This window comes from Chiroxiphia lanceolata, chromosome 4 (genome assembly GCF_009829145.1).
Source record: "Chiroxiphia lanceolata isolate bChiLan1 chromosome 4, bChiLan1.pri, whole genome shotgun sequence".
Classification (NCBI taxonomy): Eukaryota; Metazoa; Chordata; class Aves; order Passeriformes; family Pipridae; genus Chiroxiphia; species Chiroxiphia lanceolata.
In genome coordinates, this window is record NC_045640.1 from 29,280,760 (window position 1) to 29,300,145 (window position 19,386).

The 19,386-nt window shown below is 37.8% G+C and overlaps 1 protein-coding gene across 4 annotated transcripts in view; it reads left to right on the forward strand.

Moving 5' to 3' along the window:
- Nucleotides 1-19,386, forward strand: part of CRACD (capping protein inhibiting regulator of actin dynamics) — a 128,248-nt gene that overhangs the window by 45,828 nt on the left and 63,034 nt on the right. For all 4 annotated transcript variants that reach the window (XM_032687022.1, XM_032687023.1, XM_032687015.1 and 1 more), the window contains exon 2: nt 14,943-15,086. The gene's annotated coding sequence lies outside the window, so the exon portion shown is untranslated. The remainder of the gene's footprint in view (nt 1-14,942; nt 15,087-19,386) is intronic.

Below are 19,386 nucleotides of genomic sequence, written 5' to 3' on the forward strand. Positions count from 1 at the left end.
GTGATATTCTCCAGAAAGAACATCAGTAGTTGCCTCCTCAAACTTCTCATGATGTCTGAGTGGATCTGTACAGAGACTACACTGGAGCAAGGAGGCATCAGCAGAGCTTTCTCCCAATATTGCTTTATATTCTGGCATTCAGGTGTGCTTCCTACATCTTCCAGACCTTTTTCAGATTGTCGTTAATATACAAAATACTTTATGGTGTTTTGCTACCAAGGCCAAAGTTAAAATGTTATTCTCATCTTAACTGTTCAAGAATAATGGTTTTTGTGAGGACAGCTCTGAGGGCAAGCAAACATTCAGAACAAGTGGATCTGGAAAATTTAATAATTCTCTGCAGAGTGGATTCTGTGTAGTGAGTTATACATGAGTGCCATGCTGAATAATGAGGAAAAAATGAAAACACTTTTAAAACAAGAACTCTTGATGTTAGAGCCCTACTTTAGTCAGGTCACTAGTGGATTTGTGCAGTGTAGCTCTGGACAGTACTGTTCCTCCATAGAGATTTTCAGTGCCTAGATGTAAGGCTCCTTTCTGTCCTTTTCAGACATCAAACCCTAAATTGTGTCCATGGAACAGCACATTTATTTCCCTCACTTGTCTGCTAAGAAATAAGAGTTGTTTGATTTGCCTTGTATGTGCTATGGTTACTGATTTGGAGGCAAGGCAGGAAAGCATTTTAAAAATATTGAATGTTCTTAGTTTCCTCTCTGGGCTCTATCCTGTCCCATGGCTTGTGGCCATCATTGTGCTGAAGGTTGTCTACCTTTGTGATCATACTCCAGTGAAAGAGAGGCATTAAATCTGCCAGGGTTGAAGTGAGCAGCTTCTGAGGGAGAAGAGGATGGACTCACTCACTGAAGGAAAGAAAAGAAGATTGAACAATTACCATTTGCCAAAATAGGTAATAATTAGATAATTGGCCTACATTGTAACAACTTAGGTTTAGGAGTTGCAACTATTTGCTCAAGTATTACTATCCTTGTTCAGAGTTATTTCATTGCGCTTTAGAAGGCACTTATAATTTGCATTTTAGCAAGATAAAATAATTAAAAAATCTAACAAGACTTGCCTTAGTCAAGAAAGGCTGTTTCCTCGTAGCTTGCTGACATTTGACACTTGTTCAGAGTTTCATAGATTTACAGTTCTAAATCATACTTGCCCATAGAATCCAATAGCTGCCTCAAAATTAAAATTCTGTGCAAAGCTACAGCAATTTGGCAAGAAGGGATATATGTTGAACAGAGGTGATAACACCTCCTTTGTAGTTTCACAGATTCCCTTTGTTTTTGTGGTGAACTTTCCAAATTAGGTGGCTAATTCTGGCAAGGAGACAAAGCTCTTCTGGCACAAGGAACTTGAGCTAAAATAGTCTGGCTGCAATTGAATTATTTGGAAACATGCAGGTTGCATTTGGAAAGTACATGACTGGTTCCTTAATTCATTTGGTTGGTGTAATCCCTCAGGACAAGTCTCCAGGGGCAGGGAAGCTTTTTAAAACATTTCTTCAAAGTTCTGTCTCTGTTAATAACTTCATACCAAGAGACCATACAACCAGGAGGTTGCAATTTATAAATTAAAGGCACCTAAGGGAACAGTTTATCACTCAGTTAAAAGGTACAACTGTGTACCTTGCTTATGTGAACATTTTGAATGATTTCTCTCTTATAACAATTTCAGAAAGCATGTGAAGGATTGCTTTTTAGGCTTTTTTTTTTGACCAACCAAAGGCTAAAACTAAGCACTCATGCTATTAAGGCATAAACATAGCTTTCACATATTAACTCCAAATGAGACTTGTAGAGGGAAGTGTGATGATTACATTTAGACCAAGCAAGCCGAGTGTGCCATTCCTGTCCATGACTAGCACACTAAAGCAAATCCACTGCTTCCATTCAAACCAAACCATGGAAATATTATTGCGGTTTTACACAGTGTAGCAGAATGTCATCATGGCTAGGCTTCGTGAACGAAGATTTGGGAGCAGAATGTAACATGAAGTAATTTAACTCCAAAGAAAATTAATGCAGCAAATTAGATTGGATGAATAAAATTCTGTAATCTTTAGTTTTGGTATGAGACAGACTGTGGCATTTGTCAATAAGAATGTATAAAGTCTTTCATGTAAACTAAGAGTTTGACTTTTTTTCCTGATATACCTGGTTTAGTGTACAGTAAGCTGTGGACTAATTCTTAGGCATTTACTTTTAAATGGAAAACAACCACACTGACAGTCAGGGTAAACCATACTTTTGTTATTTGTGGTCATGGCTTTTCTTTAAACTACCTCTGTTGCTATCAAAATTTAGGATTTCTCAGATTTTTTTTTTCAGATTTGTATTTTGTTTTGTTTCAAATGAATGAACTTTTATCCCTCTCAAGCTGTCTTTTGATGACATTTTGAGTATTTCCCAACATTCCCAGTGTAGGGAATATTTTTTCTTAATATTAAGGGCAGATGGACTTAGCAAAGATTTGAAGTTGCATTTGCCTTAGGCATGCATGCTAGACTGGCTATTTAGGCTCATTGAACCTAAAACAAAGATAGAACAAGCTGGAAACATTCACTTCATGCTTTTATGTAAAATTTGGGGAATTCTATTCTAAGATCCTTGAGGCAGTATTCTGGGACCAAAATTTCTGGTAGTATTTTGGTACTTCTTGGAAACTGAAATAGAGCATGCAAAATCTTGTGAAAGCTTCTTCGACATTTTATTTAAAAATAGATGTTGAAAAGAACATTCCCAATTATAGCCAAATGATTAATCTGCTTGCAGTGAGTACTGGCACTGCTACTCTATCTGCTCACCTGCTCTTGTTTCCATAGCAGATTCCCATGCTTCCTGCTGTTGGTATGTGCATGCAGCTTCTGTAGCTGGCATTCAGGTCTCTTTAGTTTTGCCTCCCTGCTCATTTGTTTGAACAACTCCTCTAAGTTTTTATTTCCTATAGGGTTCTCTCAAATCCAACTACTTGCATCACCTGGATTTCTTAATTCCTAGTGACCATCGTGGTCATTCCAGGACCACTGAGAAATTATTTATTTACTATTGGGCAATAGCCTGAAATAGTGAAGTGAAATAATGCAGAAGGTAATTGCAACAGTTTTCGTTTTTTTGTTGTGACGACCTACCACTATCACAAGTGCCAAACTTCAAACTATTTCTAAGCATTTGGAGAAATGGTTTGTAATCGGGTCCTTTTTGGTGCCTAATATCACTTTCATTTTGTTATACTTACCTATCTCTCAGAAAAGGGGGGAATGAAGATAGAAACAAATACAGGATCAGTGCAGTGAAAGTCTTATGAGAGAGAGCTGGAATCTCTGAGTTTAAAAGGGCACAACTAAAAGTGAATCTACACTTGGAATATTTCCTTGGCAGTGAGAGAACCTGCTTCTCCAGAGAAGCTACAGTCTCAGTTTGCTGTGTTGCTGGAAATGCCAGGTAGGACACATGTCCATGAAATATCACTGCAGCCTTTGTTCCCATCTCCCTTCCTCTCCCTTCAGGGCATGCTACTTGAATGGGTTTTCTTTAAAATTTCTGCCCATTTTCCGACTCCCAATGCTTTGTCATGGCAAGAAAGTGAGTGGATTTAAGTGCCTCTGCTACTGGCAGTTGACATATTTACCTTCTACCATCTCATTGGTAGGGATGTCCTTCTAAGGTTGTGTGGAAAAGTATGAGAAACAGAACTGATCTGTAGGCTTGTCACAACTTCTCACTTCTGGGATAGCAGCAGTTCCAGAAACACATTGGATGCTTCTCAAACTTAGAAAAAGACACAGTGTTTATCCAAAAGAACATGCAAACCATATAATTATAGCAACAATAGCCTAGAAAATTAAGAAAAAATAAGAAGGCTTCCTAATCCATACTTCTTTTCATGTGGAGAGAGAAAACATGAAGGTTTCCAGGTGAACAAAATTACTTGCAGGGGTGAACACTTATTCAAGTGTCCCAAAATGCAGAAGGCAAACACATACTGCTGTTGCTATGCTGTACTTTCACAGCTATGTTTCTTTCACTCTTCATACATTTTCTGTCTGTCACATTGTGTGGTAATGGCACAGCCAGCCATACCAGAAAAGGGATATCTGAACTGCTTTAAAATGCCACTGACTTGATAGAATGTGTGGTGTGCACAACAAACTTAATCCAGTGGACTTTTTTCTGATAATTTACGACTAGAAAAAGCATCCAATAAGAATCCATTAAATGTTATGATATAGATCTTATTAATAAATTCCTAATAATGAACTCACTTTGCAATAATATATATATAATATATCTTTTTGTAATAAAACCTTCTGCAAAAAAATGCATTTTCCAATTTGAAAATAAACACAGTAGAGATATTTATCTCTTGCTTCACTTTTCTGGGAGATGGAGCTATTTAAGTGAAGAAGCAGCATAACACTGAATAATTAGTAGCACACATTCATCTTTTCTAGGAACTGGAGTTGTAGCTCACTACAGTTTCCAGAAGATGACTTTTTGAATAACTATACAAAATTCAGCATGCATTTCCTTGAGATTAAAAAAAAACCTAGCAGGAAGGCCTGACAGTTTGGGGAGGAGGGAGAAGAAGCTTTTAAAATTATTTCTTGTTCATTTGATTGTTTAATTCAGCGAAACAACAAATGCTAAATTGGCGTTTTTCAAATATGTTCCAAGATATGCCCCCTGAACAGATGACATGGGAAAAAAAGACAGAATTTCTAAAAGAGATGTCATTTCTTTAAAGTCAACATTTGATATTTAAGTAGATATTAATTAGTTTTAAGCTGCATAAAGGGTCTCTTACCCTATTAGCTGTTTTATTTAATTCTGCTGACTAATGTTGGGGACTTTGTATTTATTTTCAGGTAAGAGTATGTTGTGAAAGGCAAATAAATTCTTTGAACTTTTTTTAATGTGTTATAAAAACTTGAAGACTGGTTGTGCGTGTATGCCTAAGGGGGGAATATATATATTTTTGTACACATATACATTTTACAGTGGGTGTTTTTTATCACCACTAGTGAAAGCTTGGGAGCTTTGGTGTTATTAAGGGGCAGTTCTCCCTGTCAAGTGGACAGGTATTAATGTGCTTTCTGGAGAAGTTATATACTTTGTCCATGGAAGTGTCATGGAATTGAAAGAAAAATTGTTCCATGGTACTTGGTGTGGGTTATTTCAAATGGAGAGTAAACTAGAGAGTCATGATTTAAGTAATTTTTTTTTAATTCCTTTGAGCCTTTTGATTTTATTACAGTTTTACAGAACCGTTTTCTCACAAATACCCCTGCAATTTCTGTCTTTCACTACGTGCAGTGCTTTATTAAATGAACACAACAAACATTGAGAGTCCTAAAAAAGAAAATATATATCTTTGTATTTGATAGAAGACTGTCAAACTTTCATACAGCAAATTATTTCCTTTATTATCATCCCTTCCTATCTTTTGAGATTAGTACAGCTCATATTTTCTATCCTTAGGATAATTAGAAACAATTAGGTAAACTGTTGGTCGCCACCACTCCATTTTCTCCCTTCTCTCTTTTTATATGTGAGGAAAAAAAATTTAGAAGGTTACAATCTCTTCAGGCATGGAACTATTGATTTATAACTAAGTAATATCAATCTTGTATGGACAATGTGGCTTTTTGTATATAGATTTCTTACAGGGAAAGAGTACCAAGTCTGTGCAATCTCACTTCTTAATTTCCAGAGAGGAGAAACCACAAACCCTTCTGTGCCATTTTCTGCTCTTTAAGCAACGATACATCAGTATGAGAGAGGTAGATGTGAACTTCACGTGACAATCACCAAAAGCTGTCAGGACAAAGGTACTGGCCTGCCAGTAACCATCGGCCATGGTTTCAGAGACAAATTGTTGTACTAGAACAGGCTGAAAAACTATCTGGAAGAAGCTGGAAAAATACAATGCTTAAGTTGCTTGTGCAGCTGGTTGGAAAACAAGTTATCACATGTACAGCAAAGGCAGCTTAGGCCAGTTGTCAGCTAAAATCACCACATGCAGCTGGCATGACACTCAGCTGAGTTCTCTTGCCGTGTTAGTAGGATGAAGACGCCACCTCTATGGCAAAGAAAAAAAAATAGCATGTCAGTCACAAAGCTGCTGGACCCAAAGAAACATACAGTGAAGCATGGATTCATTTGGCTAAATTTACCAGAGACAACATCTCTTCTTCTCTGACAGAGGACAAACCTCTTTCTTTTTTTTTTTCTCCACAGTAGGTTTTTCATTTTTTTGTTTTCCCTCCGTGGTGATGTTTGTATATCAAATTACCTCCTTAAAAGGTCTTGCGGTCATCATCCTGTCTCATTTAAATTCTCTTTAAAGGACTGCTGTCCTCATGATGCCATTAAGACATTAATGTAATTATTGGAAAAATTTGGAGTAACTGAATTTTTTGTTCTATGGACTGTGAAAGTCCCTGTCAAATGCCACAACCTGGAGCTCAGAGGACTTGAATCTGGGTACTCTGGATCTATGGTCACTCATTACATCACGTAGTAGCAGCTTCACCCTTGTGCAAAAGCATTTTTCTTGTCTGACTTTGTGCCAGTAGCTGCCCTTTGTCCTGCCTTTTTGTTGGCAGCCTTTGCCTCCTGTGACTTCCATGCTGCTGCCATGCCCATGGGGCAGGGATTGAGTTTGGCTGGAGCAGCTGCAGTCGTAGGCACTGAAAGGTGAAGGAGCTGGGCTGAGAAAGATAGAGCCCCAAAAAGCTGGACTGCTCCCACTGCATTGCATACGGGGGTAGTTTCTGTCACCCTGTGAGGCTGAAAGAGCTGGGTGGTTACTAAAGCTGAGTTTCTTTTTGCACATTTGGTCCCCATCTTCCCAAGGGTGTTGCTGCATGCCGCAGGTTGGACCTTGGCACAATGATTCTTCTCATGTTTTTAAAGTTAACAAAATATATTTTACATCTGTTAAATGTTTCACTTCAGGAAAGCCTTGGATGAGATGAAAAGATTGGGCAGGGTTCCCTCTTTTAATTATTGAACTATGACCTCATTTGTCTTCAGAAGCTTCTGCTTTTTGCCACCTATGACCTGTGGTGGTTGAGATAAAAACACAAAGCCTGTCAAAAGGAATCTGCTATGACATCAGGATGGATGCTCTTGTGTTTACTGCCCGCTGGTGTATGGCACTGCTGACTAGAAAACTTTCTACCTCTACAGCATGTTGGTTTTATGCTTCTCTAGTTACCCAAGGATGAGGTCACTGGCTTCATTAATGATTTATGTTTATATAGTGCCTTTCTTCAGAGAGCTTCCAAGGCAGCTGGCAAATTTATCTCTGCATGAGCGAGTCCCTGAAACAAACTATTACTGACTTCTCCACAGACTGAGGAGCTGGTACAAGAAAATCTCTTTCCTCTCCTTACTTGTATATACACTAGAGTTAAACATAATTATTCAATGAGGCTTGTGCTGTCTGTGCAATTCGTGATATGATATTCCTCAAATAGGAGTTTCTCAGGCTTTTTGTCCCCTTTTTTCTTTTTCTTTGAAGTTTTTTTGACAGAGTTTTTTGGGTTTTTTCAAACTTTTACTCCTGTAGAGCAGAATCCTACTCCACAAACAACTTTAGAGCCTCATTTAAGTCAGCCTGTAGCACAGAATTAAATTTAGATCAAGTAAAGGGAGTGGCAGCTGGTCACATAATATTGTAGATAATTTTTCTAGCTGTGCTCGGAAATAGTGTGGTTATATAGTCAGGAATGATACATAACCATAGAACACTGTTTTTAATTGCACTTTTAGTGAACAGAAAGTAACCAGAGGACTGTGCCATCATAAAATAATCTTGCCGTGGTTGATGACCTGCCTTATCATTTTTTTTTCCTGGGTGTTAGAGGTTATACTTGGCACAGTAAACAGAGAAGAAAAACATATATTTTGTTAGTGAAATGAAGAAATTTTAATATTTCACATTTGAATCTTTTAGAGTGTATTAGAAGCATTTCTGATTGAAGATGTTTATGGTACTTGAGAAAGAACATTACATTATTTTTTAAAAGAAAAAAAGTCTTCTTAAGGCACACATATGAAGTGTGTGGAAAAGAAACCAAAGTACAGACAGAGACTGGGTTCCCATTTATTGCTTGGCATTTTACACTTATATTCTGCCAGTGTAAGTATAACTAAACTGCAATAACATGTACTAAACTGCAATGTAAGTTTAGTAAGTGTAACTAAACTGCAATAACATGTACTTTAATTCACACTTGGGCAAGCTCCCTGTGGCTAGGGCGGGTTGAGGTTAGCCGAGCATGACTGGAGAGATGGATTGAATAGCCTGATAGAGAAGTTCTCTCTTAACATCTTACAACACAGGGAGGACTACAGTTTTAGTTTGATTTAGTTGCTGTTCAACATAAGTGAAGGTAAAACTGCAGCATGCTCTGGCTGTGCTGCAGGACGGTGGTGCACTAGTGCATTGCAAAAATACTCCCATCTTCGTACTGCAATGCCATCAAGCTCCCCTGAGCCCAAGTGAGTTTTCCCTTTTCCATTCCTCATCAGCAGTATATTATGCAGGTTAAACAGTCTCATTTACCCATCTGTATGTCTCCCAGTGTCTTTTAATGCAGCTTTGCCGCTGACCTATGCAAATATAATTACCTTTGCTACCTCTGGCTGTGCTGGAGGAAAGAGAGGGAGTGCAGAGGTGAACAAGGGACACAACTGCAGGGCAGGGGGTGGTTGGCCCTGCAAAATCTACATTTTTCATATTAAGACCTGGCAGGTTTTTCTGAGGAAAATATTCCTACCTTGTAGTTTGGGAGATCAAAGCTTTCTTCTTACTAAGTCTTTTGCTTGCATTTGGATTTTATCTATATAACTTTGACTGGAGAAATGACTTCTTAATGGTGTCAGCATGACCCAGGGAAATTACAATGTCAACAGCAATTGTTATGCAGGTCTATTAATCCAGTTTTATCCTATTTACTCATGCTGTTGTTTGGCTTGTGATAACTAGGGTTGTATTTAAAAAAAAAAAAAGTTTTTAATTGTTTGTTTCCTAATTATGGCAATTACTTTCCTATTTTTTCCCACCTGTTTTCACAGAATCACAGACTGGCTGAGGTTGGGAGGCACCTCTGGAGGCCATCTCATCCAACCCACCTGCTAAAGCACAGTCACCTAGATCTCATTGTCCAGGACTCAGTCCATTTGGGTTCTGAATACCTCCAAAGGATGTAGACTCCTTTATTGGGTCTGGCTCAGTGCTGTGCTTTGCATTGGTAGCTAGAAGGGTGTTGATAACACACCAGCGTTTTGGCTGCTGCTGAGCACAGCACTGTAACATTCCTTCCTCAATCAAGGGCAAGATCCTGGGAGGGGACACAAGTAGGCCAGCTGACCTGAACTAACCTAAGGGATATTCCATACCAAATGAAGTCAGCTCAGATACAAAAGCTGAGGCAAGGAGCAGGAGGGCGGGCACTCATTGTCTCCAATGGCTGCCTGCTGAGAAACCGTCACACGTACTGAAGCCGAGAATAAACCCTGCTATCTTTTACTTCGCTTTTGCAGGCCCAAGCTTTGCTTTGCTTTTGCTTTGTTTTTGCTTTAATAAACTGCCTTATCCCAACCCATGGATTGTTTCCATCTTACTCTCTCCCCTGTCCAGCTGGGAAATGGAGTGATAGAGTGGCTGGGTGGGCACCTGGTGTACAGCCAAGGTCAACCCACCACAACTCCACAACCTCTCTGGGCAACCTGTGTCAGTGCTTAGTCACTCTTACAGTTAAAAATGTTTCCTGATGTTCAGAGGGAACCTCCTGAGTTTCAGTGTTGACCCATCACCCCTTGTGGTGTCACTGGATATCACTGGGAAGAGTGTGGCCTTCTTTGCACCCTTTACATCTTTCTACCTTATTGCATGCCCTTGCATGTAACAAATTTTTTCTTCTTCATTTTCTAACTTGGGTTTACACTTGGGATTCCTTGCAAGGTATGGCTGAAAATAACAGTATAAGGAAATCTGGGAGAAGTCTTTACTCCTACCTCTGCCACTCCTACCTCTGAAAACTAGGAGCTGAACATTTTTACTGCTTGTTTTTCCATGAAGCACCAAGCAGTGCTTTATGAATTAAGTGACATTTTGTGATATCCTAGAGTTTTGGGGCAGAATATATATCAGTGTTAATAGGTGTACTAATTTACCAAAGCTTTCCTTATCCTAGGATTCCTGTGCTACATTATATTATTTATTAAGAATGATTTCTACATTTTCTGTTATTTGCAGTTCTTTTAATTGCTAGTTCTAAATGTTTAGATTTTTACTTATTTCTCAAGAAAATGTAACAGAATTTAATTTTGGCTGAGGAGTGAGAACACTATTTGCCCACTGTGTTTGGGTACTCTTTTCTGCATATAGAGTAAGAAATTATTTGCTCACTTCATTTGGGTGGATGGATAGGAGATGTACACTTATTAGTGTTGCAGTAGCCCATTTTGAAATAAAATTCACTCCGATATGCATTTAGGTAAAGAAATGTGTCTAGGAAAGGGCAGGCCAGATCATATCTGATAGCATAGTTCTTTTTCTCTTAATGAGTCCTGGCAATCCTCCCTTGCAGTGAGGGGATTTGTTCCCCTTGAACAGTCCAAACCTCTGGGAAGGAAGTAATGTTAGATAAACTTAATCTGCCATTCTAAGGCTCTGTGTGTGTGTGTGTGCTTATACACATGTGGATGTTTGGGGATTATGCTCCCTGCAGGGGCTAGAGAATCAAACTCAATTTGGCACCATCATAAAATATCTGATCTGATATGATCTCTGGAGATTATTTTCTTAGCTTTGAGCAGTTGTGGATACTATATGATGCATTATCAGAGAAAATAATCCAAAGTAATGGATTTGTATGATGTACAACACAGAAAAAGCTCAGTATCTGGTACAGAGAAAGAAAGGTTTTATTGGCCACCGAAGAAGTGCATCAGCGTTCTTTTGGGTTTGGATTTAATTTAAAACTAAACCTTGGTATCAAAATATACTATAACTCACTAGCAAAACAACTTGTACTAACTACTTTCCGAAGACTGACTGTGCCAAAAATGTTTTACTGAATAGTACTAATTTTCCTGCTTCATAGGAGCACCTCTCCTATGAAGACAGGATGAGAGAGTTGGGGCTGTTAAGCCTGGAGAAGAGAAGGCTCCAGGGAGACTTTAGAGCAGCCTTCCAGTACCTAAAGAGGGCCTGCCTACAGGAGAGCTGGAGAGGGACTTTTTACAAGGGTATGTAGGGACAGGACAAGAGGGAACGGGTGTAAGATGAAAGAGGGTAGGTTTTGATTAGATATTAGGAAGAAATTTTTCACTGTGAGTGTGGTGAGGCATGGAAACAGGTTGCCCAGAGAAGCTGTGGATGCTCCATCCCTGGAAGTGTTTAAGGTCAGGTTGGATGGAGCTCTGAGTAACCTGGTCTAGTGAAACCGGTCCCTGCCCATGGCAGGGGTGTTGGAACTAGATGATCTTTAAAGTAAGTCCCTTCCAATGCAAACCATTCTGTGATTTTATGACTCATAGGTAACTACTTGTTGCAAACTTTTATCTGTAAGTAGTCTGGAAAAGATGTAGTTTTTGATTGATATTCCACTTATTTTTATGTGTGTACCAAATGTATTATAGATGTTATCAAAATTAATCTGAGGATCACATTTTGAAATGCGTTAACTCTGTTTCTAATGCAGAGTGATCTACGAGGTTCTAAAGAAACCATTTAAGTCATAGAGGGTTTATCTTCTTACTCATGATACAAAACACTGAGTCACACCTGTCAGTATTTTAACTGACAGATATCCCTACACTCTTGCTGTTTTCAGGAGTTGTTGATGTTGGCTTTCTCTGTCTGATGATAATTTATTTTTTCTTTAAATCAGGAGTTTTCTCTGCATAAAAGAAGAAGTATTCTGTGAGTAATGTTGCTTATATTTACCTGTGATATGCTGAACAGCATATTTCCTTTTGTAGTGTTAAGCAGCTATCCCAAGAGGTTGAAACATGCATTTAGAAGAACAGGGACTTAATAAACAGGGAGAGAAGATATAGCAGGGTCCTTTAGTGGACAAATATTTGATAGTTTGTCATGCTTAATTGCCTGCTAGTTTGTATTGTGTGACAGAATAACAACCATGTGGACTATGTACAAGAACAACTATTGTCTGAGATGCTGAAAATAGACCAGTTGATCAGTTTACCACTTGTAAGTCTAGCATTGTGGTAGGTATTTTCAGTGACCTGCTTTATAATGACCTATCTCTGTTCTAAAGTTTTGTACTATTACTATGAGATAAAAGGTAGATATGAAAAAATAAAACGCAGAATAGAAAGGTCTGTGTCCAAAAAAATCTTGAAAAACTGAAGCAACTTTTTATTTCCTGATTTCTGTTCTGGTCAGAATTTCATGGGCCTGGCATCATTGCTTCTGTCAGTTACTTATTACTGTGGGATGTAGTAATTTTCCCTGAGTGTATGCAGAGTATGTGTCTGCTTAGTTTTCTGTGTTGGAAATATGTATTTCTGGTTCTGTATTGTGTTTGATGGCTGTGTTGGAAGGGTACAAAATAGAATAACTTCCTGACATGATCTTTTAAGATCCAAATATTCCATGCTGGCCTGTCTGCAAGAATTTCCTTTTCACTGAAGTATTTCTCTATCCATCTGTCTCCACGTCTTCCCTGAGAAGAAAAAGAGTGTTAGTAAATAAAAGGAAGACCTTTTCTCTTTGTTTATTATTCCCAGGGCATATCTCCTTGATGCATCTTGAGCTTAGTGGTTAACACTGTCTGTGCTTTAAGTTTTCTTTTCTCGCACCTTGAACGGTGAAGGTCTGTATTACACTCAGGAGCTCAAAGTGCTTTGAATTCTGATTTTCAAGAATAATAAAATAATTCAGAAGTTGGCCCATTGCTGCCATGCTTCAAAACCTTACCCAGAAGAATGAAAACTGACTCTCCATAATGGGCTGGTGGATATGCTGCATACCTTGGTATGCAGACAAGACGACAGACCTGAAGTTCTCAGTTACAGCAGGCTCCTTATTGCAGGTGCAATGAACTCCTGGTGTCTGCAGTGCCACGGCCATTAGCGTAAGTCACTCAGGTGCAGAAAGGGCAGTGAAATATGTGACATTAGCACACTGAGAGATGTTCTCTGCTCTGCCAGTTAACAGTATGATGTCTGCAGGGCAGGAAATCAGAGAGTCTGTGTTGGAGCGGGATTTTGGTTGCGTGCAGGATTTACAGCTGTGAATTAACAGAGATCTTTGCGCTGGCAATTGATTACAATTGATTTTGTGGAAAATTTTTCTGGTGAAAAAGTGAATACATTCCTGCCTGTTGTGCTAGAACAACATTGACCTGATATCCTGATGCAGCCCAGAAACCTTCCGTGCTCAGACTATAGCACACACTATTGTCAATGCTGCATCTTATGCCCAGAAACAAGAGGGTAGTGCTGAGTCTACATGTGAAAATTAGATTTGAGGTTGATGAGAATATATGAGATTTCTAACACCTGGAGTTGCAGTTAGACTCAAGTACCAGTTGTTCGAGACCATCACATTTTGTGATATGAATTAGGAGTACCTTTCTTTTTTTTTTTTAGAATTGACCTAACAAACTCAGGATTTTTTCATACTGCTTTTTTATCTCTCACTCACACCTTCAACACATTCTGAATGTTATGAGTGGTGCAGAGTCAACTGAGTGCTAATTTCTCAGCTTAAACAGACTGCCTTGTTCAGGTGCCTTTGCTAGGAAAACCACGGATCTACATCATCTGTTCTGTCAGCCTGAGAGTGCCCACCAACACCTAGCCCATGAACTTCAGGAGAAGCTGAATACTGGGGCTAATAACCCCATTATTTAATGCCTGCAAGCTGTTCTGTTTGATTACCAAGAGTCAAACATGCACTTATCCTTATCTTGTCAAATGGAGCATGATTTAACCAATAAACTAATTACATTGTTCCAACAAAATACTCTTATTTGTAGCTGCCTGAAAATGTAAGGATAAATGAATATAGCGAATACTATTTAATAACTGATAGAGTGTGGGAATAGATTAGATGCTACAAAATTCCTGTCTGATACTTACTTCTAGTTAAATGCAAAATGAAGCACAGCAAGCCCTAAAATGAGTATAAAAGTTTTGAGGTATATTTTGAATTGTGCAAGATCAAAATTCCAAAATTACAGTTAAATTTTTCAAGGTAAAATGTAAAACTAGTAAAACCAGAAGAAAAATGGTTGCTTTGTTTAATTTTGCAAGTTGTTTTCGTCTGTTTAAATTTTTTCTATTTTGCAGTGCATTCAAACAGATTACTATAATTTCAGGTTTTGGCAGTAGATTTTTTTTTTTTTATTAAACAAAGGCATTTAATGTTTTTTGCCAGGAAAATAGTTAAAACTCACTTTTGTGCATTCTAATAGAAGGAAAATCAAAGATATGACAAGGTCACATTTTAACTTTTAGAAGTTATTAGTTTTTCATTTTGAGAAATGAAAATACTACATTTTTATTTCAGCCAAACTACAGTAAAGCCAATGCTATATTTTTCTTGAGATATAATTGATTTAGAACTGCAGGACGTGAATGTTTGGAAGGAAAAATAAGAAAGTGTTGCTATTTCTCTAGTTAGAATGAGGAAAGAAAGACCATTTTGTATGAAAGTCTCAGAGGGAAGTCCAAAGCTAATGAAAATTTCTCAGGTTGCAATATGTTTTTTTTTTTTCTTTCTTCCTTATTTTTTTTTAGACTGCAAGCATCTCAAACCATTTACAAGAGATGTGGTAGAAAGGAATTGTTCAGCTTATAAGCGCCCTTCAAAAGAGTGAAAACAAACCCCACTCCTAGGCTAGCCTAGAAAAGTTGAACTAAAATTCTTTCTATTCCACTTATACCTAGGCAGTTTGGGAGAAGAATGTTAACCACCGGTCCCTAGCAGCGTACCCTGACTTCTGATCTCTTATATTAAAGAAAAATACCCATTTCAGAGAGAGTGCAAGACTGTGTGAAAGTAGAGAATACCACACCCCAGCTTAAAAAAAGGTAAGGAAAGGTTTTTCTGCTAATCTTTTAACACTGTGTTGTCTTCATTTAACAATTCATTAAGTTGAAGACAGAAGTGAATATTTAGATAATAATTGTACACTGAAGTATTTATTTACCCTGCATGTTCTAACTTAGGAAAAAAGATCCTTTTTTTGTTGAAGAAAGAATGCAATTCTTGTGTTTCTGAGCTTAAAACTATTTGCTTTGTAGCTTTTGTGTATATTTTGGAAAAAAAAGAAAACAAATGCTATGCAAACCAGCAAATATTATCTTTCATTTCAAGCACTGAAGTTATTTTTAGCCATGCAAAGATTTATGTAGTCTCTGGTATACCACACAACTCTCATTTTGCCAAGGCATATACACAGCATGTTTGTAGAATGTTGCCTCTGGGAGTTGATGCTAAGTAGTAGTCTACCATTTGTGCTTTTATCAGAACAGACCTGCACTATTTTCCTTTCTGCCAGGTTTTGGATTGACTGGTTATTTGTAAAATATTTACAACTCTGCTTCCTTTGACATTTCAGTTCTAAAAGGTATTGGAAGAGGCTGAAAACAGTTAAAACATACTTCACTGTGCATTCTCAAAGTGGAATAACAGCAACAGAGGTTTTTTCCTATTCAGATTCTCTTTTTCTCCCCCCCCCCCTTTTCTTTTCTTATTCTGGGAAGAGTGTTGGAATTCCAAACAATAGGTAATAACTTCTTTCTATAGCAGCCATTCTGCAATGTGGTTCTAGGGCAAATGTGTTCATCAATGATGTCATTTGCAAACACTCTACTCTACACCACATTTCTGTAAATCTGGGTTTGGTGTCTATCTAATGTAGAAACGTTGTCTTTGCTTTTGCACAAAACAATATGATTCTGTTATTTGAAGTTATTTTTGTGGTTTTAGTGAATCTGTCCTGTCTAACCCATAACACCCTGTAAATTCACAAAGACTATTGGTTACCTAAAAGTCCTGCCTTACTTGTGACTGTCTTGCCAAAATGTACATTTGGCTGCTGTGTTATGTGGCAAGAGAATAAACGACCAGCAGATATCATTAAAAACTCTTCTGAAATGATCAGCTGAAATATATTGGCTTACTTATAAGAAACAAAGGTTCTGTTTTCTCAAGATGGTCATAGTAATTTTGACATTGTTCTGCCATAAAAACCTACTACACCTCAGCTGAAGGTACACAGGTGTTTGTGAAATACCTCTTTGTGAGATGATGTCTGTTAATGTATTACAGGTGGGATATGTTCATATTTCTTCAAAGCAGGAAAATAAGAAATGTGCCACCACCAATGGAAAATGCTCTGTGAATACAGGATGCTTCCTACCTGCTCTCTGACCTCATATTTCCATGCCATTTGTGTGTGAGGATTACAGATTCTGAACTGTCTTCTGTTTCCTTTGAGCAGACTTAGTTTGAGGAAGTAATATGGCACTTTTCAAATAGAACATTTTATACTTTGCCAAGTAAAATACAATATCCATTGGCTTAAAATACAAATATTCAAAGAGCAGTCTAGGGCAGTGGTCAGGTGTGATCATCTCCAGACTGACTAATACAAATTTCATAAGTAAAATATGCAAGATATACATGTCTGTATATCTAGAATTTGCATATAATGTTTCTTCCCAGAGAATTAAAGCTAGGTTGCTTTTCTGACAGTGTACCCAGTGTTCTTTCATAACCCACCCACATATCCTGTTGTTAGAATATTCTGCTTTTTACTGCAGAAATAAGTCCAAAACTTTTTTAGAAAACAATTTACACTATGAGTAGATATTTTGCTTAATCTATAAGATTCTTTTTGTTGTAAATCATTTGTAAATGTAGCATTAGTCTATTTTTGAACAAGGTTATTGAAGTCTGATATTTTGGGTTTTTTTCTAATACATACAAGATTTTTTTATAGTTGATTCTACCATTTCACATCTTCTAGGTTAAAATGCTTGTGGCTTCAGGATCATATTTATTGGTGACTCTACCGTGCTTCCCCCAAGACTTCAGTTTTCCTTTAAAGCACACTTTTTGTTTTCATTCTTAAAAAAAGTGGAAGAACAGGAAACCCTTTGTTATTTTATATGCTATTAAAGTTTTCTTTTTATTTCATTTGTATCATCCAAATCTGGTTTCCCCCCTTTATTCTGTAATTTCTTGATTTTGCTTCTCCTGTTCTTTATGCTTATCCAGTTCAGATTTCTTTCTTACAATAACTGATGACTGTGGAGACATTTGATTGTGTTCCTTCAAGTCACCACAGAGGAAGTATGAACAGCAAGGATTTTCTGAAATAAGTCACTATTCAGTAACTAGCTATGAGAATAATCTATTTCCTATTTTAATGAAGAAGATGGACAGAGACCTTGGTTTAGTCAACATTATATTGTAGCATTTGTTCATGATTAATTTTTTAGATTTTTAGACTACTCTTGCAATGAATTTTAGTGACAATTAGAGTAAGCGGCAATGTGAAAAGGCCCTTGATTTTTTAACCCTCTACAGAGTAATGTGGGTGAATTGGAAGTCTTCTCAAATTTAATATCACAAAAACAGCCAGGAAGTCTTTCACTGTAAATGGGCTCTGATTTCATGCTCTTAGGCAACTCAGCCTTAGCTTGCTTTTGTGCAGAACAATGTCATGTCCTCATTCTAGTCCAGTGAGGGAGTGACCCCACACACCAGAGAAAACTGCTCATTCAGTCTGTGGTGTGTTCACTTGGTACCTCTGGCTATGCTGGCCTGGGACCTGGGGTAGGTAGTAGAGCTCAGCTGTATAGCTCCATCCTTGCACGATGTGGAAAACTCTACTAACATCTCACCTATCCTTACCACAGCTATGTCCGTCCACTGTGTGGCCCTCCACACTATCGTACTTAGAAAGAACCAACGTCTTTGTCTCCTCCATGATTGAAGTAGAACAAACAAAAAGATGACCTGAGAGTCGCAGCAATCTGAAATTATGTTTTCAGTTCAATGGAAAGTATTTTCTGATATCCAATTAATGAATTAGTTCAGAATATCACACTGTCTGCAGCAAGAGTTGAAAACTGGGGTGGTTACATCCATCTGCTGATTGTCATGGGGCAATAATTACTGTAAAAATGCTAAAGATTTTGATGATCTGAAAACTAAACTGTAAATACCAAACACTTGTTTTATATATAATTTGGGGAATCTCCTGGTTGTGTGTGTTTCTCTGTGTGGCCATCATATAGGAAATTGGAGGTTACCAACTTAGAGTCTAGGCACTTAGTCCTTCTCTTGCTAAGAGTCGTGAGATCCGTGCCTAAGATTTACCAGGTTGGCAACCTGTAAGCTTTTGGAAGTTGAGAGGTTTGGCTTTTTTTAACTATTTTTGACGGGGAAGTGGGAGGGCAGTAGATAGATCTCTTATAATGTGGAAGCTATACCTGTCAATCTTGACATCTTTCAGAGAGCCTGGAAAGAGTGAAGCAAAAGGTACAAGCTCCTTCTACAGAAATTTCCTTTGAAAGGTAATACTGGCATGCTGAAGAACAGGATTATAGTTGATCATCTCTCTTTGAAATAATGGCATGACAGCTATAAATAACAACAGAACAAAACAAGTTGTCATGTCACAGTTTTCATGTTCCTTAAGTCTCCCAATATATAACAGAACTAGTTACCTTTTGTATCTGCTCTGTTTCCCCACGAAGCTGCCCAGTATGGAAAAACGTGTCTTGATAATTTTGCAAGAAAGTTTTTTGGGGCTGCTTATGTCTCAAAACGGGGTCCAAACCATGAAACTTGACTGGTTCTTGAATTTTTTTCAACGTGTTCAGAATTTCCTGTGTCAAGTCAATATTTTCACAAGGCTAGGAGCCATGTTTACAAAATTTAGATTAGTTTCTGTTTTGATTTTTATTTTTGTGGTCCTACTGATGACAAGAGTTTATACAATTGATCCAGATTTAGTAATTCCATAGGCTACATTCTTTTTATTTCTTCCATGTTGAATGCTGTGAAAATATCAATGAAGTGTGCTGTAGGCAGAATTATCTGAGGGCAGAAGGTGACTTATGCTTCTTCTAGTACTTTCAGATCTGGGCGAATTAAAGTATTCCCTATGGGGTTTTTTTTATGGCTGCTCCTACATTACAGTTTTGAAGTTCAAATTTGAATCTTAAGAGTATTTAGGAATTCAAGTTTGTAGGATTGGAACAGGAAAAATTGACACAAATCCTGATTTGACTTTGCTAAAGCAATATTTTTGTTTGTGATGTCCTGCCTTAGGCAGGTGGCTAAATAACCTTAGAAGCCCTATTTCAGGAAAAG